This window comes from Carcharhinus amblyrhynchos, chromosome 1, assembly GCF_965287045.1.
Source record: "Carcharhinus amblyrhynchos chromosome 1, sCarAmb.v2.hapA, whole genome shotgun sequence".
Taxonomy (NCBI): domain Eukaryota; kingdom Metazoa; phylum Chordata; class Chondrichthyes; order Carcharhiniformes; family Carcharhinidae; genus Carcharhinus; species Carcharhinus amblyrhynchos.
In genome coordinates, this window is record NC_137324.1 from 163995316 (window position 1) to 164020181 (window position 24866).

The 24866-nt window shown below is 44.7% G+C and overlaps 1 protein-coding gene across 1 annotated transcript in view; it reads left to right on the forward strand.

The window, feature by feature from the left end:
- The window catches only part of LOC145346972 (uncharacterized), a 464774-nt gene that overhangs the window by 140065 nt on the left and 299843 nt on the right, over window positions 1-24866 (forward strand). The gene's annotated exons all lie outside the window — the stretch shown is intronic.

The following is a 24866-nucleotide window of genomic DNA, read 5'->3' on the forward strand; positions in this document are numbered from 1 at the left end:
GAGGGCGGGAAAGTGGAACTGAGCCACAACAGATCAGCCATGATCTTATTGAATGGCGGGGCAGGCTCGAAGGGCCAGATGGCCTACTCCTGCTCCTATTTCTTATGTTCTTATGTTCTAATTGCCCGTGAGAAGGTGGTGATGTGCTGCCTTCCTGATCCGCTGCAGTCCCTGAGGTGTGGGTACACAGACAGTGCTGTTAGGCAGGGAGTTCCAGGATTTTGACCCAGTGGCAGTGAAGGAACGCTTGGCACTCTCCTCTCACTCTCCTCCAATAATCATGAGGTAACAATTTAGCTGCTTGGCCTGAGATAAATTTTGGCTTTTGTTTCTTGCTGTGAGGATTTTTAGCTGCACAGTGTGACAGCACAAACCACCTTGGATCAGTTAGAGTTTAATGCCTTCAGGGACTGGTGGGGGGGAGCCCAGCTAATTCATAAGGCTGAAGATAAATGTGAGGAAGACTTATCGGCCTGTTTCAGCTAAATCTCACAGTAATGCTCCTCCATCCCCCGTCATGGCGTCATTACTTATTTTTTGTCATCCACTCATTTTATCAGTTGGTGAGGAGGGAATTGGTTTGGAACAAGCTGTGAGTGGCTGTGTTTTAGTTAACAACGGCAGCACATTGGTTAGCACTGCTGCTTCAAGCGCCAGGGACCCGGGTTCAATTCTGGCCTCAGGTCACTGTGCGGAGTCTGCACATTCTCCCTGTGTCTGCATGGGTTTCCTCCGGGGTGCTCCTGTTTCCTCCCACAGTCCGAAAGGCGTGCTGGCTAGGTGCATTGGCAATGCTAAATTCTCCGTCACTGTACCCAAACAGGCGCTGGAGTGTGGCAATTAGCGGCTGTTCACAGTAACTTCACTGCAGTGTTAACGTAAGCCTACTTGTGACAGCAATAAATAAACCTTAAATATATTTTCAACTCAGGGTGGTGAATGATTTGGAGGGGAACCTGCAGGTAGTGGCATTCCCAGATATCTGCTGCTCTTAGTAGTCATGGGATTGGAAGCTGCTGCTGAAGGAATATTGATGAGTTCCTGCAATGCATCTTGTAGGTGGCACACACAGCTGCCACTGTGTGTCGGTAGTGGAGGGACTGTATGTTTGTGGAAGGCTGCTTTGTCTTAGTGTCAGGTTTTTTGAGTGTTATTGAGTGTTTCACGCTGAAATGGAATTGAAACTAACATGAAAGTGTGAGCCTTGTTAAATCTGTGGCTTCCTGTTGAATCCTAATTAATTGAATACTGAGAAAGGAAGATGCATTTTTAAATGACTTCATTCTAGCCAGCAAAGACACAACAATAAAAGCAAAATACTGTGGAACCTGAATCAACAACAGACAATGCTGGAAAATCTCAGCAGGTCTGGCAACAATCGTGGAGAGAGAACGTGGCCAATATTCCGAGTCTGTATGACCCTTCGTCAGAGTCACAATGAAATGGTTCAGCAGGATGGGCTGCTGGCATTTCCTCCAGGAATATGTATGAGTTTAGGTTGAGAGTAAAGAGGTGAAACTGTCCAAAACTTAAACAGACTTGTGTCTAGGTTTTAATTTGTTGGCAATTAGCTTAGTCTACGTTCTATTTATTCACCCTTTTCAATGCATCAGCAGTCCCATCAGTAAGTGCAGTGAACGTTTACCAGGCTGATTCCTGGATGGCAGGTCTGTCAAATGAGGAAAGACTAGGTTGGATAGAATTATATTCACTGGAGTTTAAAAGAGTGAGAGGGAATCTTGTAGAAACTTATAACATTCTATCAGGGTCACACAGGGTAGATTCGGAAAGAATGTTCCCAATGGTGGGGGAGTCCAGAACTAGGGTTCATAGTTTGAGGACTGTTAGGACTGAGGTGCGGAGAAATGTCTTAACCCAGAGAAAATAATAGGTTATCAGTGTCACAAGTAAGCTAACATCACACTGCAATTAAGTTATTGTGAAAATTCCGTAATCATCAAACTGTCATTTAAACTAGTTTATTTATTAGTGTCAAGTGTAGGCTTACTTTAACACAGCAATTAAGTTATTGTGAAAATCCCCTAGTTGCCACACTCAGACGCCTGTTTGGATGCACTGAAGGAGAATTTAGCACGACCAATGCATCTAACCAACACATCTTTTGGACTGAGAGAGAAAACCAGAACACCCGGGGAGAAACCCATGCTGACAGGGGGAGAATGTGCAGACAGTGACCCAAGCTGAAAATTGAACTCAGGTCCCTAGCACTGTGAGATAGCAGTGCCAACTACTGTGCCACTGTGTAAATATATGGAATCCATTACCACATCAAGTAGCTGAGGCCAAAATCCTGTGTGATTTCAAGAAGAAATCAGATATGTCTCTTAGGATCAAGGGGTATGGGGGGAAAGGTGGGATCAGGATATTGAATTTGATGATCAGAATGGACGGCGGAGCAGGCTCGAAGAGCCGAAAGACCTACTCCTGCTTTATGTTTCTATGTTACCTGATAATCAAACTGCAGTACAAATATATATGAAAGCAAGAACACGTTAACTGAATCGTCAGGAATCAAATTGCTGGTGAAGAAAATTGCTTCTTTCTCTTTCATTTTGCTTTTATTTATTCATTGAGAAGACCTGGTAACCAACAGAGATATTTGTCTATATGATTCAATAACAACTGCAAGCTCATATCCCCTTCACAAGACCTAATTGTACCTTTCTTTTATATTCAGTTAGCATAGAGAACAGCTGTCCTATGATAACACAAGGGCAAAACTATGTCATCTAGCGTGTGCTGTACTGCATAGAGATTTTTAAATCATGCTTGCTAAAGTGATTCTTATATTTAAAAAGAGAATTGGAATACTCCCAAGAAACTGTAAGATAATAAGTTTAATGACAAATGGTAGGAAAGAGAATGGAATCTTCATTCACAGATTTAAGTTTATTTATTTGTGTCACAAGTAGCTTACATTAACACTGCAATGAAGTTACTGTAAAAATCCCCTAGTCGCCACACTCCGACACCTGTTCAGGCACACAGGAAGAATTTAGCATGGCCAATACACCTAACCAGCACGTCTTTCAGACTGTGGGAGGAAACCGGAGTGTCAGAGGAAACCCAAGCAGATAGGAGGAGGATATGAAACTCCACACAGGCAAGCCGGGAATTGAAGACGGGTCCCTCAAAACAGGCTCACTTCTGGGTGAACCTGTTGTAAACCGCGCCAACGTTATGTCACGTCGATGTGGTATGAAGATTTAATGAGAGAGGAATATATGATGGGGGGGTGAATAATTATATTAAAATTCATTTAAATGTATTAAAAACAGATTCTGGTGACCAATGGCTCATTCCCCTCCACTGCAGGAAAACCCACCACGAGTGGAGTGGAAAATCCTAGTCTAGGAATCAACCAATCTCTTTGAGATTCTTTCTCCCTCGCGAGGGACTCTGATCTTTGCACTTCTGAAAATCATGCCTCTGATTTCCCTCAAAGCCGTTCCTCCTTGGGCTGCCTCAGTAACTGCATACCTCGCAGGGTTTCACTCTCATCTCCTGAGACTGTATTCCTCTGGATTTCTGAGTCTGCATTCCAGTCTCTACATACTGGTGTGATTTCAGCTCCTTAATAGTCAGCCAGCATGACTGGCTTAGCAACGCCCCTTGTATTTCACCAAGTTTGGATCTCTCTGGCTACACCAAGTGTTGAATAGCTCGCGGGGTTTCCCCTGAGCCTTGACACATTCCAGCTTGAAGCCAGTGGCCGTCTGCCATCTTCTCAGCTCCCAGGACTTCTCCTGAGCCCAAGCTATGCAGCTAAAAGCGATATTTTGCTGCCTGAAGCCTGCTAACAGCAGTAACATTTTGCTGTGGTCTTATTTCCTGCTGCAGAATACTCGCTCCCCCAGCAAACACGGATAAATTGAAACCTTAAGCTTCACATGATGACGAAGCCTTCCAGGGCTCACTGAATGCTTTTAAATTAATTGTGGCTGTAACTCCCAAAATAAAACAACTCTCTGGGGCTGTATTTCTTTGCAAGCAGGATAGACACCTTGGGCGGAATTTTACCATCCTGCCAGCCATGGGAATTGTAGGGGGTGGGATATGGACCATGCAAAAGTCCGTTGACCTTGGATGGTATTTTCCGGAGCTGGGGCAACAGCGGCTGGAAAATCTCACCTAGTATCTCCAATTCTCCATTGAAGTAAACCCACCTACTATGTTATGATCTTGCCTTTCTAGCTGTTAACCCCTTAAGTTAATACAGCCCCAACCTTTTAAGCTGCTCAGAATAGAATGCCTACAGTGCAGAAGGAGGCCATTCAGCCCATCGAGTCTGCACCGACAACAATCCCACCCCAGGCCTTACCTGCACAAATTTCCTGGCTAAATCTCTCTAACCTACGCATCCTGGGACGCTAATGGGTAATCGAGCACGGCCAATCAACTTAACCTGCACATCTTTGGACTGTGGGAGGACACCCATGCAGACATGGAGAGAATGTGCAAACTTCACACAGAGAGTGACCCATGCCAGGAATCGAACCCAGGTCCCTGGAGCTGTAAGGCAGCAGTGCTAACCACTGTGCGCTTAGTTGCACTTATCCCATTTTCTAAACTTTAGCCTTTGCAGAACTGAAAATGATCTCTAAAATACTACAATGAACTGTGACTGAGGTAATTTTAATGGTATGGATTTCAGGAGGGAAGGTCACGCTTGACTCATCATATTGAGTTCTTTGAAGAGGCAATAGAAATATAAGGATAGTGTCGTAGACATGGGACGGAATATTTAGATTTTCTTTCTCAGAGTTGTCTCCAGTGGGATAAGTTGAGGGCAGCCTGCCAGCTGCTTTGCTGGGCTTTCCCAACATATCTTTAAACACTTTGAGAAAAAAAAGTTAGGGAGCAGGTCCCATAACGCGTTATGTGGGTGCGGCAGGATCTGTATGGGGCCAGCAAGCCTTGGATTCGGGTGATCTAAAAACGACTCCATTCCAATCAAAAAACGAGAGGAGAAAGTATCACCCAATGGACATGAAATTTAGCCCCCCAACCCACAGACACAGGACAACCCTCCACAGACACCCCCCCACCCACCCACCCAACCCAACTCCCCATGACCCCAGTCATGAACCTCCCCAAAGGAAGTCCAGACCCCAGTGGTGCCCAGGGCACTGCCGGGGTAGGTTCTGGGCATGGTCCTCTCCCCACGCTGGCTGTACTTACTTGTGTCTCCCTGGCCAGGATCCCGTCCGTCACGACGCGTTGTAAACCCCACTGACCTGACATTGCACTGGGGGGGGGGGGGGGGGGGGGGGGATGTGGGGAGGGATGAGAAAGGTGGGATGCAGGGAGGGATGAGAAGTATCCATACCTGGGAGGATAAGACAGTGGAGCTCCTCCTAATGACATTCAGATGTGTTTTAATGGAATTCCTGACCTCTCCTAGCTGGAACCCATTACCTCACTGGAGGAGCTGGGAGCAAGAACTATCTCAATGGGAAATTACACCAGTATAAATGCCACTTTAGGACTCCTGTTGGATTCTCTGTCCCTTCTACCTTTCCAGTTGCTGAAAACAGAGATTATAAACCACCCCCCATAATTATATTTGGAAATTCAAAGGGCTTTCAATAAGGTATTACATAATTTAGGAAGCTTGGGAGCCAGTTTGAACCCTCCAAGGTCCCATGAACATCAATGTAATAATGACCAGCAAAAGCAGAAAATGTAAAGCAAAAGTAAGGTTTATTTATTAGTCACAAGTAAGGCTTACATTAACACTGCAATGAAGTTACTGTGAAATTCCCCTAGTTGCCATATTCCGGCGCCTGTTTGGGTCAAGCCACCTAACCAGCACGTCTTTAGACTGCAGGAGGAAACCCATGCAGATACAGAGAGAGTGTGCAAACTCACACAGACAGTGATCCAAGCTGGGAATCAAGCCTAGCCAATGTGTCACCGTGCTGCTCCAGGATGTTAGTTAGTATGGTGTTCAGTGAGGCTTAAATGTTGGCTAAAATCCCTGCTCTGTCAATGTATCACAATTTAACCTTTTGGAAACTACATTGTTAAGCCCATTGCATTGTTAAAGACTATAAATGGACACAGCCGGAACATTTGTGGGTGCAGAAAAGCAAGAGGCTGACATTCTGTTGTGGGGATAAACCAGCTCAAGGTAAAAATGAGCTTCAATCTTATTCTTGCTCCATAAGAACTTGTTACTGCGGATGCTGGAATCTGAAACCAAAAGACAAAATGCTGGAAAATCTCAGCAGAGTTTTGACAAAGGGTTGTCTGGACTTGAAACGTCAGCTCTTTTTACTCCTTACAGATGCCGTAAGGGGTGCGATCGGGCAGCCCACTTTCCGTGAGACATCAGCCAGCAAACCCCTTAAAAGTTTATTTACTAGTCGCAAGTAAGGCTTACATTAACACTGCAATGAAGTTACTGTGAAATTTTCCTAGCCGCCACTGTCCGGTGCCTGTTCGGATCAATGCACCTAACCAGCGCGTCTTTCAGAATATGGGAGGAAGCCCATACAGGCATGGGGAGAATGCGTTAACTCCACACCGACAGGAACCCAAGCCGGGAATCGAACCTGGGTTCCTGATGCCACCATCTGTTTAAGAGGCTGACAAGTGGATAATTTATTTGAAGAATAAATTCTTTCCTTGGACGCCAAAGCCCTTTCTTCAGCATGGGAAAGCTCCCTTCTCCCTCTCGCACTTTCATCTCTCTTGGTGTACCATTCTCCAATGTCATGAGTGAGTCAGAGAAGAATGGCACGCTGGCACAGTGGTTAGCACTGCTGCCTCGCAGCGCCAGGGACCTGGAGTCGTTTCTGGCTTGGGTGACTATCTGTGTGGAGTTTGCACGTTCTCCCTGTGTCTGTGTGGGTTTCCTCTGGGTGCGTCGGTTTCCTCCCACAGTCCAAAGATGTGTTTGGTTAGATGGATTGGCCATGCTCAGGGGGGCTGGCTATGGTAAACGGGGATAGAGCTTGGGTGGGATTGTGGTCAGTGCAGACTTGGTGGGCTGAATGGCCTTGTGTAGGATTTTATGATTCCTAATGGGAACTGCTGGATATAGGGAATATCAGCTCTGCTCAATTTTATAAATGTCATCAACGTTGTGTAGACTGCTCAGAGATTTCTCCCCTTAGAAGATCATCTAGAAACTCCAGCGTTGATAGCAACCTGGCATTTTCATTTGCCTTGTATACAATGCCATTGCAAGCACAAATGTAATGTAAGTGGACTCTGGGGGAATAGTTCAGCACCTTTTCCTGGAACTGTTCATTAAATCTTGGTGTGTGCATAAAAACCTATTATGGTATTTCAGTCTTAATTTCCAAGCAGTTGGATTATTGCCGCCTTCACTGTCCATTCAGATTTCACTGCATAAATGTGAGAGGAAATGAAGTGTAAAATATAGGTCACCTCGGCCTTTGAGCATGGAGAATACTGTGCTTTTCGGCCGGCTGCTTTCAGACATAGTTTAATTGGTCCATTAGGGATAGATTGTTTCAGGCCTTTGGAGTAGCAAACCTTTTGTCGAAGAACGTTGTAATCTACTCAGATTAACTTCAGCGGTGGAAAAGGACACTGCAGTAGATTGAGGCTAATGATTAATAACGGAATATGTGATAATGTGGCTGCAGTGATAAGATGCTTGCTCACTTGTACTATAACCTTACCACTGTTCAGTGACGGTGCATGAATACATTTGTATACCATTGGCAACAGGGTCGCTTACTTTAGGTGGCTAGAACATGGTGCAGAATAATGCTTAACAGTTGTGTGTGTAATCCCCCCACAGCCTCCTCCCATTTCTCCCTACTGTTATCATGGCATGAGCCACATAAAGAAAGAAGGGCTATCGATAGCTGGGTGTGTGGGACGCAGGGGAATATTAAAGTTTAGTGTCACAAGTAGGCTTACATCAACACTGCAATGAACTTACTGTGAAAATCCCCTAGTCGTCACACTCTGGTGCCTGTTCAGGTACACTGAGGGGGGATTTAGCACGGTCAGTGCATCTAACTGGCACGTCTTTCGGACCGTGGGAGGAAATTGGAGCACCTGGAGGGAACCCACGCAGACACGGGGAGAACATGCAGACTCTGCACAGTGACCCAAGCCAGGTCCCTGCTGCTGTGTGGCAGCAGTGCTATAACCACTGTGCCACTGTGAGACCATCACTGCCTTTACTTGTAAGACTGTTGAGAAATAAGTGAAATTTGGAAGCCTAGGCCCTAAATATCCACTGGCCTCCCACTATAACTCCATTGGGATACTGTAGAACACTGGGAGAATATCAGGGCATTAAACGTTTTTTTAAACTTTCATCCTATGTGGATGGTACTGTGGTTCTGTGTCTATAAAACAGTGTAATATTTGGAGTCAGATGTTTTACTGTGAGTGTTGTTGAGTTGTTCCCTTGCATGGCATTGTTACCAGTACCAGTTTAGGTACTGAATATTGCTTTATTGAATTCAATTATATAAAAGAACACATGGATCACACATGGGAGTGCCCTCAACATCCTTTATTCTTGTGGTTCCATATCCCACATTTGAAGGTTTATTTCTCCCAGGCGCTGCCTGCTCGTTTGCTTCCTTACTCGATGGTTTAATTGTTTGAGCAGAACCATTCATCAGAAAAATTGGACATTTAATCTCTGTATAAACCCTTCCACCCCTTAGGGTTTCTTTGGCTGAGTGTTTCCCGAAACTATTGGATTCCACCATTTATATTCATGAGACCTCAATAACCAGCTAATGTCACTGCACTGTTTCTATTTAAGCAGTATTGAATGGATGGTGTTTTTTTTTAATGTACTTTCCTTTGATCTCCTACCATAACATCCTTATGCATAAGGTCAGAGTGATTCAGAAGCTGGCTCTTGATAGATTTACAATCTGGAGCAGTTGGAGGAAATGTTGGTTTTGTGATTGAATTACATTAGATATTATTCCAACTGGTGAGACATATGGGAGGGAGGGAGAGGGCTGAATTCTCCCAGCCCACTGCGCTGTTATTGTAGAGCAATGGGCTGGGAGATTTGAGCGAAGGTTGTTTTGCAGGTTCCCCTTTGGCCAGATTTCCGGTGCTGTCAGCTCTGTGCCAGAAATCGGCGCAGAGCGGCATAATTTATGCTAATGGTCATTTACGTCTACTTTACATTTGGTTAGCGGGCCTGGAACTGAAGTCTCCCAGCTCGCTCGCGCACCCCCACCCCCCATCAAAAGAATGTTTCACTCCAGCAGGGTTTATAAAGCTCCCTACTTGCGGGGAGCTGGCAGCCGAACATGCTAGAGTGAAAGGGGGGTAATCGAGACCCCCCGCCCCCCCCCCCCCTGAGTGTTGGGTGTTGCGGGGGTGCCCACTCGGCATTGCCAGCCTGGCGGTACCAGCCTGGGCCCCCTGGCTCTGCCCGAGGGGCAATGTACCAATGCTCAGGGGTTCCTTGGTACTGCCCACTAGGCTTGGGGCAGTGCCAAGGTGTAGGGGCCTAATGGGGGGGGGGGGGGGGGGGGGGGCGAGGCCTCTGGGGGCAATTGGTGGAGGTGGGGGACCACGCTGCCAAACTGCACTTGGGCTGAGTGACAGAGGGACAGGGACCAGCGATCAGGACTGGGCATTGCGGTTGAGGGGGGGGGTCAACCTGTTACGGGGGATTGGGGCCGCAGGGGTGTCGGGACTGAGGGGGCAGGTTGGGGTTGCCAGTGGGGGAAGATCAGGTTGTCGGGGTGGGGATCAAGGTGGGCAGAAATCGTGGGGAGGGGGGTGGCAAGGCCGGCCACACACCCGGGGGGTCTGCAGTGGGACTTGGGGAGGTGGGGGGGGGGGCGGTGGGGATCGCACGGTCAGCGATGTGGAGATCACTGGCCAGTAATCGGGGACCCGGCTACTGAACATGGCCAATCTCTGACAGATTGGTGGCCTGCTCAGCACTATGCTGCTGGCCTTTCCAGTGGGAATAGGCCCCGCCTATTCAACGGGATTCATGCTAGTGCGCTCTGCGATGCTCAGAGTGTGGGAGATTCATTCTGGAACCCCCACAGGAAAAAACAGCATGATTTACTCCTGTTTTTAAGCAAACTCAGCACTTAGAATTGATTTGGGAAGAACACGCCCCCATTAGCTTTGTTTGAAATGAAAGACCATCAATACTTTTGTTAATACAAGCTCATCGGTCAAGATCAAGTATATTGGGTGCAATCTTATCGCCCGTTCACACCATGCTCCCGCTGCAGAGAATTTGGCAACTTGCCAGATTTCTGTTCACTGCAGCGGGATGGGAGAATCCCGCTGGCATGAATGGCCGGAAAAATTGTAACAACTGTGATTTTTTGTTTTATTATCAGATGCACCAAGCACAAGGGCAAGGTTTTCCGTGTGGCCCAATGAGTGTTTTGTGTTTTGCAATGGTGGAAGCAGCCTGCCTCTGGCTGGCCATCGAATGTTACCAGATCAATGGCCCTGAAGGAAGAAGATTTTGAACGAAGCTTCAGTACTCCAATGCATCCTCTATAGTTTCAGAGGGAACATTTATAGAACTCTATAAATCCATCACCATACCCCTGCTACAATTAAAATAGAATCCTGAGAGATGTGGGCCTCGATATTAACCCCGATTCTTCCCCAACGCATGATGGGTGGCACTATTCCATTTATCCTCCGGAGAATATCTTTAGCTTCCCTCAGTTGATCATGGCCACTGCTTGCTGAAACAGTAGGCAGCACTAACGAATCCCCCCCCTCACCCCCACCCAGTCTGATCTGGAGCCTTCTGCCAAGTTCTAACCTTGAACCCCGATTTTCCCCCTTCCAGATCCTCTGGATTCTGAGGAGTGATTCCAATAGGCCTTGGATGTGGCCTCCAAGCAGTGTCTTTCCCACCCATCCTGTCCATAAGACCATAAGATATAGGAGCAGAATTAGGCCATCCAGCCCATCAAGTCTGCCACACCATTCAATCATGGCTGATATGATTCTCATCCCTATTCTCCTGCCTTCTCTCCATAACTCTTGATCCCCTTGTTGATCAAGAGCCTATCTATCCCCATCTTAAAGACAGTTAATGACCTGGCCTGTACAGCTCACTGTGGTAATGAATTCCACAGATTCACCACCCTCTGGCTGAAGAAATTCCTCCTCATCTCAGTTTTAAAGGAGCATCCCTTTACTCCGAGGTTGTGCCCTTGAGTTCTAGTCTCTCCTACTGTTGGAAACATCCTCTCCATGTCCACTCTGTCTAGGCCTCTCAGTATTCTGCAAGTTTCAATTAGATCCTGCCTCATCCTTCTAAATTCCATTGAGTATGGATCCAGACTCCTCAAACTGCTCCCCATGTGACAAACCCCCTTCATTCCTGGGATCATTCTTGTGAACCTCCTCTGCAAACCCTCCAAGGCCCAAAACTGCTCACAATATTCCAACTGAGGTCTGACCAGAGTTTTATACGGTCTCAGCAGTACATCACAGTTCTTGTATTCTCACCCTCTCGAAATGAACACTAACTTTGAAAATGTCTTCTTAACTGCTGACTGAACCTGCATGTTAACCTTAAGAGAGCCCTGAACCAGGACTGCCAAGTCCCTGTCAATCTGATCGGCTGACTGGCGGGAATCTGAAGAGGGGCAATGTTAATGAGGCCCCACCCTATAATATCAGCAGGATTAGATTTTTGATATGTTACTGGACCACAAAAACCCATCTTGTTTCCCAGTAAATTTCAGAGACATGGTTTCATAGAATCCTACAGTGCAGGAGGAAGCCATTTGGCCCATCGAACCTGCACTGACAACAATGCCCACCCAGGTCCTATCCCCCTAACCCCATTTAACCTGACTAAGCAGCAATTTAGCATGGCCAATCAACCTAACCCATACATCTTTGGACTGTGGGAGAAAGCCAGATCATTCGGAGGAAACCCATGAGACATGGAGAGAATGTTCAAATTCCACACAGCCACCCAAGGTTGGAATTGAATCAGGGTCGCTGGCACTGTGAGGCAGCAGTGTGAGGCAGCAGTGTGAACCACTGTGCCAGCCCACAGTTTGATTGATATTCTCTGGAGTTTCTCCCTTATTTTGACAACTCAATGTGCGTACTCAATTCCCTTGGCTCTACCTTACAACACATTTCTCACGCAGGTTGGATCAAGAGCTCAATCCTGTTGTTGCTTTGGGAATACAAGACTACGTTTTGAGAAATGATTGAGACTTCAAGACGGAGAAAAATAATGCTTAATGTGGTGATAAAACAACTGTTTCATTCGGGGAGATATGTCGTTAGCTGGGAGAGTGTGTACAAGAAAAAAAAGTAGCACCTAATTAACGTTGCAAACTCGGAGGGACAAAATTCAAAATGCCACTTGTTTACTGCCGCCCTCCGTGTTTTGAAGTGCTAATTTTCTGGTAAGAGCCATTAATATTCAGAAAACATGTTGAGATGAGCAATACAATGCAAACATGACAGCAAAGTGGAACAATGTAATGGAAATGGCACTCAACCTGAGCAAAGTAGAGCCATTAGACCAGAAAATGATCCACTGCTGTCTGCTAAAAATAATGACCTGTGGCAATGAAACCACATTACATTGCTACCTGCATTTTACCATGTTTTATATTCATACAGAATCTGTCAGAGAAATGGACTGAAATTCTGTTTTTTAGATTTAGCACTGACATCAAGAGTACAAATTGTAGAGATCCCTATACATTGCAATCATAAATATCACATTATGTATGCTGCATTAATATATATCACCTATATATTTCACACTCCAAAGATGTGCTGCTTAGGCAGATTGACCATGCTAAATTGCCCCTTAGTGTCAGGGGGACTAGCTAGGATAAATGCAAGGGGTGATGGGGATAAGGACTGAGTGGGATTGTGACAGGTGCAGACTTGATGGGCTGAATGGCCTCCTTCTGCACTGTCAGATTCTATGATTCTGTGATTCTATATATGTTGCATTAATATATCTCATATTTTATATATATTGCATCAATGTACATAATATTAACATATCCCAGGTCTACAATCACCAGCACTAAGCCAAACTCCACATTCTTCTGCATGGAGGTTGTGAATTATTTTGTATCTCATTTTGGCAGCTATTTTTCCCCCTAGTCCTGCTACATCTGCTGGACAAACAGGCTCTTACTTTAGACCTACATCAGTGTTTCTTGTGCTAATTAGCTCAGAGCTGCGTAACAGCAAATCCTGTGGGGACAGATTTTGCGCTTCCCCAACAACCTGCCTGATGGGAACCACAGGCATAATCCTAACATTCGGCACCGCCACGAATTAACATCCAAAATTGCATTTTTCTTTCCACTAACACTCCCCTTGCTAAATTGTCATCAGCCAAGAAACTGCTGCAGGGCGCAGTGAATGTTTTAAGAAAAATGAGACAGAAGAATTAACATAAGGTCACTCGAAAGCAACAGCATCAAAGAGAGGTTCATTCCTAATCTCAGAGCACCCGAAGTGCTTTATGAACAATGATGTTTAGTTCTAATCATATGAAGAGCAAGGTGAGGGTGGGGCTTGGGAGGAAATATGGAGATGGGGAAAATATTGGGTAATATTTTATATTGTTACATACAGTTGACATGTTAAAGAAGCTAACTTTGGTGAATTCCTGTCCCTGGTTTAGTGTTCATGTCAGCAAGGTAACAGTAATGGAAAGATTAATGGCAGCAAAGAGTGACAAATCCCAAGAATCAGTTGATTATCATCCCAAAGTTTTAAAGGAAGTAGGTAAGAACATTGCAGATTCCCTAGCTATAATTTCCAGTATTCTCTTCATTTGGAACTGTTCCTTTAGAGTCCCTACTTACAGAAGGAAGCCGCTCGTCCCATCGAGATGGCACAGGCTGTCCAACATAGCATCTTAGCCAGGTCCACCCGTTCTCTCTATCCCCATATCCTCATAACACATTTAGCCAACTAATCCCCCTAACCCATACCTAGGACACTAAGGGGCAATCTAGCATGGCCAATCCACCTAAACTGTACATCTTTGGACTGTGGAAGGAAACCGGAGCACCCGGAGGAAACCCATGCAGACACGAGGAGAACGTGCAAACTCCACACAGACAGTGACCTGAGGCTGGAATTGAACCTGGGTCCCTGTTGCTATGAGGCAGCACTGCGCGATCATTATTGGTTATGTTACTTACTATGTAAGAGTGATAAAAGAGAGCAGAGAATTGTCCACCAGTTATCTGAATATCTGCTGTTGGAAATTATTAGAGTCTGTAATTAAGGATGGGGTGACTGCAGGAACATCTTGAATTTACATAGATTTGTGAAAGGATAGGTTATGCCTGATAAACCTGTTTGATTTTTGTGTTTGACTTGTGGACAGGAGAATACAGATGGATGTTATTTAAATGGATTTCTAATAGCCATTTGTAAAGTCCTTCTCTGAGAGACTGTGAGTCATAGAATTGAAGGCAGATTGTTAGCCTGGTTGGAAAATTGGCCGATTGGCAGCAAATGGGGATAATGTTCACTAATTGGCAGGCTGTGACGATTGTGTCTTGCAAGGATCTGTGCTGGGGCCTAAACTCTTCATAATATTTGGTAATGACCTGAATGATGGTTTAGAAAGCCATATGTTCAAATTTGCTGATAGCGCAGAGGTAGGTGAAATTGTAAGAAGCATGGATGGAAGCGTAAAATTACAAAGAAATATTGGTAGATTAAGCAAAGTGGACAAATCTGTGGTAAAGAGCTTCAATGTGAGCAATTTTGAGTTCAACCACTTTGGACCTATAAAGGATACTTTCTGAATAGTGGGAAATTAGCAGCAAGGGAGGCCCAAAGAGATGTTGATGTCCCTGGTACGTAGATCATAAAATGTTTGAACAGATACAGTAAATAATCAAAAAATCTCTTGAATTGCTGGCCACTATATCTAAATGACTAGAATACAAAGGGCTTGAAGTCATACTTTGCCTCTTAGACCATAACTAGAGTATGGTGAGCGATTCTGGACACTCGGAAAGGATGTATTTGTCTTGAAAGGGGTGTTATGTAGAACTGGACTCCATCGTACAACTAGACTTTAGGATAGAACTGGACTCCAAAAGTTAAATTGCAAGGGAAGATTGCACGTAATAAGAAATTGGAATTTAGATGATTTAAGAGGTGATTTGGTCAGTTTTTGAGATATTAGGGGGATCTGTTCGGACAGATATAGAGAAACTATTTCTGTTGGTCGGGTGGTCTAGGATTGGGGGGGCAAAGTTTAAATATTAGAGACAAACTTTTCAAAAGTGAAATTAGGAAACAGTTCTTCACACTAAGAATGGTAGGAGTATGACCTTCTCCTGGGTCATAGATGATTCTGTGAACCTCGCCCTAAATTTGTTAATCCCAATCTGAGTTGGCTTGCAGTTGTGATCTGTAATCAGGGATCGCTGCATTCTTTAAATAATAATTCTGGTGCGTGTACGGCCTTGGAAGATCATAAACAACTAGGAGTGGAATAGTTCAGAACCTAAACATTGGCATTTGGTAATCTGTGTCACAGATTGAAATATATTTGTGAAACAATTTTGCAAACTCTGTCCACCTCTGATGTCATTAGTTTTTCTGACAGAGTAAGCTGACAATATGTTTAACATGAGTTAATTTCTTACCAAGGTTTCCATTGCTCTCCCAATTGCCTTTGTTTTCTGCTTTGTGCCCACTTCAAATCCTGTCCTTTTCAATGCTAATATGTTTCTGTTCCTTTGTTTCACCATGGTGACTGCGCGTGCTGCGGAGTCTGGGCTTATCTCAACACCCTCAATGTTAGTACAGCAATTTGATGCCAAGAAATTTTGAGGCAGCATTCTGAGTGGGATGTGAAACAGCAGTGAGAGACACAACGGTTGGAGCTAGGCTTAACACAGATGTAGGCTGAGTAGCAGTGCCAGTAGAACATAACTTTCAGGAAGAACAGCGATTGCTCAGGAGCTCTTGGAGACACAGATGGTAGCCACTTGGATCTCTGATGCAAAGTTGGTGAGGACACTTTGCTAACATAAAGGTATAGGAGAATCTCTCAGAGTTATAAACATCTTCTTGAGGACAGATGATGGGGAGAAAACAGGAGAAAAGTACTATTGTCTACACTAATATGGCTCTATTCTGTGTTCATAAAGATTGTCACATTTTAGGATTGTCTCTTTAGTTTAAGGTAAAAATGGAGGAATGAAGGGGATCGTGAATTCTGCTCGACAACATGTGGGATTTGGTTGCTATGGGGACAGAAGGGCCTAATGTAAGGCTTACTGGGCAAGTGTAAGATGTTGACATCTGTGGGCAATGGCAAGAGCATCTGTGCTGACTGTAGGTAGATTGTCCCACAGACTTGCATCAGGAATGTCGGGTTTTATAAATGGTTAAACTTTACACTGTCTATTTAATTTTAAGCTGGAATGAAATCGAAGGTCTAGAGGATAGCCAAATAACATTTCTGCTTACTCCCAATGCTCTTACTGTCTGTTTTTATATTTAGAAATGTGGAAACATAGAAAATAGGAGCAGGAGGAGGCCATTTGGCCTTTTGAGCCTGCTCCACCATTCGTTATGATCATGGCTGATCATCCAACTCAATTGCCTGATCCCGCCTTCCCATAACCTTTGATCCCCTTCACCCCAAGAGTTAAATCTAACTTCTTCTTGAAAGCCATATTTTATTTCCTCTTCAATTGCCCTTTGTTAGTTTCTAAAATTTTCCAAATCTCTGGCCTATCATGAGTCTTCACAACATTCTGTGCACTTTCTTTCAATTTGAAACTATCCTTAATTTATTTATTTACCTAGGGATGGTTCATCCTTCCTATTGAGTCTTTCTTTTTCAATGGATGAGATGTTCAGTTGAATAAAATGGCTTCTGTTTGGATTGCCACGCCTTAGAATCTGTAGAGCACAGAGTGAGGCCAGTCGGTACATCTTGCCTGTGCTAGTTCCTAGAAAAACAAATACTTAATTTGATGTAGTGGCTTTCACAGATTTTGGAGGTATGTTACGTGTACCTTTTGAAGTAAAACCATTGACCTGGATTTTTCTGCAGACAGAGAGGGTCTATGATCTAGCCACAAAAGTTCCAGAAGTCAATATCTACAAACAGGTCTTTGCCATTTTCACAGTACGGAATTGTGATGGGGGGTGCGGGGTCATGGTGGGATTGCGGGGAGGGGGAGAAAATGGACTATGTGGAGAAGAGCTAAAGACAGTGGTGTTCTTTGGAAAGGTACAGTATTCTTTGGAAGATGAAAAGTGCCCTTTGGCAAAGGTCCAATGTCCTTCAGGATTGTTAAAAGCAGATGGATAAATTCATTGGAACAGTCAAGGAAGCTGTCAAGGTATTTTAAATCACCTGACCATTAAGTATGTCTGCAGTGTTTTAAAAAAAAATCAGTGTTTGCAATATCACTCTGTTGACATAGCCTGAGGGTAATCATTATAGGATTAGTGCTGAATGACTAATTTCACAATCTGTCATTAACACATTGGGATGCCTGTCAATTTGCAGTTTGATTATAAAATCTATGCTGTGGGATTATTAACACAAATACTTGTTGTTATAAGGGATTGAGTGGTTGAGGGGAGTTAAATGTAGTGAATGGGTTTTATCAATTAGTGATTTAAAAAAATAGTAAATTCATCAATAAACCCTGAGAACTTTATTTTATTCCCTTTCAGCATGAGGGCCATCTGCTTGTTCTTGCCACCGACTGCCCTCCCACATGACCAACTCCTGCTATCACTCACCTGTGACCGAGGATGTAGTGATGATCCAAGGCCTTGGGTGTTGTACCGGCAGTGGCCACTGCCTTCCCGATGGTGCTGCCATTCAATAGAGCTGCTGGCCACTGATTGGTTAGGAGCACTTGATCGATAGCACTGCCTTTCTCAAAGTCCTTGATCTTGACTGGCCAAGTGCCTGAACGGAACAAAATGGCGGCGACCCTTTGGAGGTGATGCTGGGATTTGCCAGGTTTTCCGCCAGGACTGAGATCCCCACTTCCTCCTTAAGATTCAGGCATAAAGCCCTGACAGTGTAGCACTCCCATGGTCCTGCAATAAAGCATCAAGCTAAATTATGAGCTCTTGGACAAGATTTACCGGCTCAAACTCAACAGACCTTTAAATGGCCCACCGAATTTACTGTCTCATTTGCTATGTTTCCTGCAGCAGAAAGTTTCAATCCTAGTCTTTAATCATAGAAGCATAGAATCCTTACAGTGCAGAAGGAAGCCATTCGGCCCATTGAGTCTGTAACTGAGCATCTTACCCAGACCCATCATTCTGCCCTATCCTCATCTTTCCAGCTAATTTCCCTATCTGCACAACTTTAGACAATAAGGGGTAATTTAACATGGCCAATCAACCTAACCCATACATTTTTGGAGTATGAAAGAAAACCAGAGTACCCAGAGGAAACCCACGCAGACACAGGGAGAATGTGCAAACTCCACACAGGCATTGACCCAAGCTGGGAATCAAACCCGGGTCTCTGGAGCTGTGAGACAACAGTATTAAACGATATGCCACTGTACTATCCCATGTGGGATTTGATCTCACAACTTTCTGACTCAACAGTGTGTGTGTTATTAACTGAGTCCAGCTATCCAACTAACCTGACTCCCCTACTCTCTCTCCCACAGCCCTTCGTGTGTGAATTTTGTCAAATATAAAAAGATCTTGAAAAGTTAAACCACTGAACTTCTGAAGTTGTTTTCCTGTGATTCATAGCCAGGAAAAAAATGACAGAAATCTGAAAATGAAATGCTGTTAAAATTAAGGGAGTGATAGCTGCGCATCTGCTATCTCCCTCAAAGCAGTGATGAGGGTGAAGGGTGTGATGTGAACTGTTTGTTAAAATCGTTTTAAGTTGGTAGTTTTAGCTACGGATGCACATGGTGCCTGTTCAGCAGCAATTCCTGCTTCTGTATTCTGTTTAAGCAATTCACCAAAAGATTTTCCTCATTGATTTAAACGGAAGAAATTTTGGCTTCATTGCTGCGTACTTTAATCCGCCTGATTTCTGGATGCTCACTGCACGTGTGGGATCAAAAGCCCAGGAAATCCTTCACCTACAATTTGACAGAGGTCCCTGTGTGTGAATGCAAATCGCTTGTAGCAAGTGTAAATGAGCCACATTATGAGCTCTGATTGCATATAGAACCATAGAAAATGACAGCTCAGAAACAGACCTTTTGGCCCTTCTTGTCTGTGCCAAACCATTTTTTGCCTAGTCCCACTGACCTGCACTTGGACAGTATCCCTCCACACCCCTCTCATCCCGTCCAAGTTTTTCTTAAATGTTAAAAGTGACTCCAAATATCTTATCTCAAATTGGTTGTTGGTGTACCTACTAGCCCACTCAGGATTGTTTAACCAGTGCTGCCCTATTGCGGGATCACATCCTGCAGTCAATGTTTTGTTTCGGACTTTGCAAGCCTAGGGTGGTTGAGTACAGTCTCTGCCCTGCTCATTATGAAGAACTGAAGGAACATGTAGTTTGATTCAACCTACACGGTGGCACAGTGGTTAGTACTGCTGCCTCACAGTGCCAGGGACCCGGATTCAATTCCCAGTTTAGGTCATTGTGCATGGAGTTTGCATGTTCTCCCTGTGTCAGCATGGGTTTCCTCCGGGTGCTCTGGTTTCCTACCATAGTCCGAAGGACATGCTGGTTGGGTGCATTGGCCTTGCTAAATTCTCCCTCAGTGTACCTGAACAGGTGCCGGAGTGTGGCACCTCGGAGATTTTCACAGTAATGTAATTGCAGTGTTAACGTAAGCCTAATTGTGACGCAAATAAATAAACTAAATCGCCATTAGGCAATAGGCTGTACGACCGATGCACTAGCACTGAAATTCATCCACAATGTTCCTGAATTATGTGATAGGCTGGAGGTTTTTTTGGACTGAGGCAATATCCTGTTAGTGGAAAATACCATTTGAATAGCCACTACATCATAGTAGCAAAAAACACCTTCCTTAACCTCTTGTTCAAGTCTTTGAGATATTTTAAATTTCCTAGGTAATTTATTTTTTAAATTCCTTCATGGGACATGAGTAATGTCCAGCATTACTGGGCCAGCATTATTATAGATGGTTCCTAACTGCTCTTGATGGTGAGCTGCCTTCTTGAACCACTGCAGTCCTTGTGGTGCGACCTCAGTTAGGGAAGGAATTCCAGGGTTTTGATCCACCAATAGTGAAGGAACGGCGATGTATTTCCAAGTCAGGATGGGATGTGACTTGGAGGGCAAATTCTAGGTGAAGGTGTTGCCATGAGTCTGCTGTACCGGTCCTGTGTTGTCTAAGGCATATTGGTGAGTTCCTGCAGTGCATCTTGTAAATGGTACACACAGCTGCCACTGAGCATCTGTGGTGGAGGGAGTGAATTTTTGTGAATGGGGTGCCAATGCAGCAGGCTGCTTTGTCATGGATGTTGTCAAACTTCTTGAGCTGCACTCATCCAAGAAAGTGGAGAGATTCAATCACACTCCTGACCTGTGCTACCTTGTTGATGGTAGACAGATGGGAAGTTAGGAGGGAAGTTACTTGACACAGGATTCCTAGCCTCTGACCTGCTTTAGAACCACAGTATTTATATAGCCAAAAGCAAAATACTGCAGATGCTGGAATCTGAAACAAAAACAGAAAATGCTGGAAAATCTCAGCGTGTCAGATGGCATCTATGGGGGGGAGAATAGAGCCAGTGTTTGGAGTCTAGATGACCCTTCATCAGAGCTAGTCCAGTTCCGTTTCTGGTCAATGGTGACCTCTAGGATGTGGATAGTGAGGGATTCAGAGACTGTAGTTTGAGGTAGACAGGGCACTTCTCAGTGACCTTTGGCCCCTTTGCAAATTTGCACAATACACAGCGAACAGTGATGTGATCAGGATAGCTTTGATGTTCCCTGTTTCCACATTCAGCTTCCAAGATGAGCAAATGGTTACAACGTCGTTGATAAGGCCAATCTTCTAGCGTATGGAGCAAGGAAAGGAGTGAGTTAAACTGATCCATTTAAAAAATGAATTGAAGTGTGGGGTGGTGCATATTAAGGAAGTCCTTATATGTGGCTGCAGGTATGAAGATTGCAAACCTATCATCTATACATAAAAATTTGTACAGCGTTGGAGCTTAAGGTTCATTCCATTGTAAATGCTTTTCTCGTGGCAAATGATGAAAATGTTCCTGAGATCAGGGCCTGGAGAGTAACCCATAGCAACACCATCTATTTGAGCATACATGGTGTCATTAAAACTAAGCTTGACTGCATGAGTTGCTAAGTTCATAAATTGAATGAACACTAGTTCAGAAAAAAGCATCACATCTATCTTGCTGTGATGTAGTGATGCAGTAGAAAAGTCAGTGGCTGCCTTCAGTAGTATTTTCAGAAATAAGCACTCAGTGAGCATATAGACAAGATGTTGCTATCAGTACCTAGGTCGCATCTAATCTTTGCAAAACTGGAGTAACCTTTCACCCTGTATGTGGAAAACTCACTAAAAACTGGCTGTAGTAAATCACTCAACCATTTGGCCAATTCATGTTGCGCAGAAGCAGTCATTGATAAATATAGGGCAAATGGAACATTACTTTTGCGTGTCTTTGGCAGCCATATATATCCGTAGCTGTAGTGAACCATGAAGATGACTCCTACTCTATGCTTCGCAAGGCAGCTTATCATTTTTACCCGAGACTAACAAAGGTTTTCATAGCTAGCTTTTGAACAACACAATCATGTTTGGTTCCTGATCCAGTAGCAATAAATTTGGAACCATCTTTAAGAACAGCATACATTTTGTGAATGCACTTTGGGGGAGTGGGGAGCGCATGGTGGCACAGTGGTTAGCACTGCTGCTTCATAGTACCAGGGGCCTGGGTTCGATTCCCAGCCAGGCTTACTGTCTATGTCGAGATTGCATGTTCTCCCTGTGGCTCCATGGGTTTCCTCCGAGTGTTCTGGTTTCCTCCCATAGTTCAAAGATGTGCGGGTTAGGTTGATTGGCCATGCTAAATTGACCCTAGTGTTGTGGGATTAGCAGGATGAATATGTGAGATTATGGGAATAGGGCCTGTTTGGGATTGTGGTTGGTGCAGACTCAATGGGCTGAATGGCACTGTAGGGATTCTATGATTTTATGATAACTCTGATCCCTTTTCAAGGTGTCAGACATGTATGTCTGAGCAAGTCCTGAGACCTTGCAATAGCATCAGATGTTTGTGCTGCATTTGAAGTCATGAGATATTCAAAAACAGTCGTGTGCTTCACCCTCTGGCCGTGCTTTCAAGGACTTTGCATCTTCACTGGATGTTGCTTTGTGGAGGAAAAGCTGAGAATAGAAAAGTTCACCCCCTCCTCAATTGTCCCCCTGACCTTCCCTTGCCTGTACACATGGCTCCATTTACCCCCACCCTGGTCCCCTCTCCAGTCCTTCACCAGCTCCCTTAGCTCTTGTCCTTCCCACAACTCTGGTTCCACCACACTTTGTGAAAATCCCCTCCTTCCACCCCACCCCTCCTCTGCTTCTTCTGCTCTGCCTCCTTTTGCTGCTCATGGTTCACTGCAACTGCGGATGTATATGTCGATGTTGGAAACAACACTGGAAGGTGAGGAGAGATTTTCAGGGTGGGGGGGATGAGGGGAATCAGGATGTCAGGGGTGGGAACCAAAGGAACTGGGGGGTGCCAGGGATGTGTGAGCCAAGGGTTCTGGGTTGGAGGAGAGGAGGGGGCAGGGAAATGTGGCTTCGGGGGGGTGGGGTCGTGCCACCAGAGCAATCCATCCTCACTTGGAAAGACATCACCATCCCTTCAGTGCCACTGGATCAAAATCTTGGAACTCCTGCCCTAAAAGCAGTGTCAGCTCACCACCAGCTTCTCCAGGGCAATTAGGGACAGGCAGTAAATACTGACCTCGCCAATGACACCTACACCCCCTGAATGAATGGTAAATGTGTGTGCGTGTTTATGCGCGAGTGAATAAACTAATTTGAGAGAGGAAATTTTTGTAATAAAGTGAGTCAAAAGGAAATATGAAGTACGAGATGGCAAGCACTTGATGATAATTGGCTAACTTTCCAGAAATCAGGAGGTTGCTGCCCTCTTTAGAAATTGGGAAACTTATGTAGGTATTATCCCCCGATGCAGGTTTGTAAAATAAAATGGTACAACTTACCCTCAGTGGGATTCAGTCACTGCTGGTGATAAACTGACACTCAATAATCTGCAAACCATCTCTTTACAGATCAGTGCACATATTTCTCACTGTCAAATGCTTTACTGTCCCTAGGTTTGATTGGGCAGCCTCTGGTTTTCTGGTACTTGCTATATAAATATTTTCTAACTATACAGTGAGTAAAGTGGGGTTTTCAAGTCAGTATTTTTCATTTACTGGTTTCAAGTCACCGCGAGAGGCCTCGATAGAGTGGACGTGGAGAGGACGTTTCCACCAGTGGGAGAGACAAAAACTCGAGGGCGTAACCTCAGAGTGAAGGGGCGCTGCTTTAAAACCGAGACGAGAAGGAATTTCTTCAGCCAGAGAGTGGTGAATCTGTGGAACTCATTGCCACAGAGTGTTGGGGAGGCCAGGTCATTGAGTGTCTTTAAGACAGAGATAGATAAGTTCTTGATCAATAAGGGGATCAATGGTTACAGGGAAAAGGCAGGAGAATGGCGACAAGAATCATATCAGCATGATTGAATTGCAGCGCAGATCGTATGGGCCGAATGGCCTAATTCTGCTCCTATATCTTATGGTCTTATGTGTCTCAGCGAGACCATAAATAGCCTTTTGCCACATAATGCCAGCACTTCTGTGATACAGATTGAGTCCCAGATGTTTGAGAACAGTTAAATACATGAAATGCAAATATGTTTGGCGCCTAATGTTCTCATTTTAATCACTGGATTTGTCTCAGTTGGAGTGTTAGCATCTTATTCTCAACAAGCACAAGTGAAGCTGCTATCTTGCTTCTGAGAACAATATTGCACTTCTCATTTCTCGTTTTTCTCAGAGGTAGACGCAAACAGGGTTGTCTTTTGCTGAAAAACTGCTGACTTAGTCAAAGCTGACCAACAAACCCCACTCCTGAAAAATACTGTATTTGCTTAGGCCTTAACAAAAGTTAAGGTGTTAGACTGAAACTGCGGCAGGACAAGGAAGTGCCATAACTTAAGTTAAGACCTCACGGCGCCAGGGTCCAGGGTTCAATTCCAGCCTAGGGTGACTGCGTGGAGTTTGCACATTATCCCTGTGACTGCATGGGTTTCATAAGAACATAAGAAATAGGAGCAGGAGTAGGCCATCTAGCCCTTCGAGCCTGCCCTGCCATTCAATAAGATCATGGCTGATCTGTCATGGCTCAGTTCCACATTCCCGCCCTCTCCCCATAACCCTTAATCCCCTTGCCTATCAAAAACCTATCAACCCGCGTCTTAAAAATATTGAGAGAGGCAGTCTCCACCACTTCAACAGGCAGAGAATTCCAGAGATTCACCACCCTTTGAGTGAAGAAGTTCCTCCTCAACTCCGTTCTAAACCGCCCCCCCTTTATCTTGAGGCTGTGCCCCATACTCTGGTTTCCTCCCACAGTCCAAAGACATACAGGATAGGTTGATTGGCCATGCTAAGTGCTCTCAGTTTTGGGGAGATTAGCAGGGTAAATTCTTGGAGTTATGGGGATAGAGCCTGGGTGGGATTGTGGTCAATACAAACTCAATGGACCAAATGGGGTCCTTCTGCACGGTAGATATTCAATGATAGAAGTTAGACAGCTTGTGGTTAAATTTCCTCACCAGTTCTCCCAATCTCCTGCCATAAATTGAGCACAAGTTTTTTTAAACTTAGT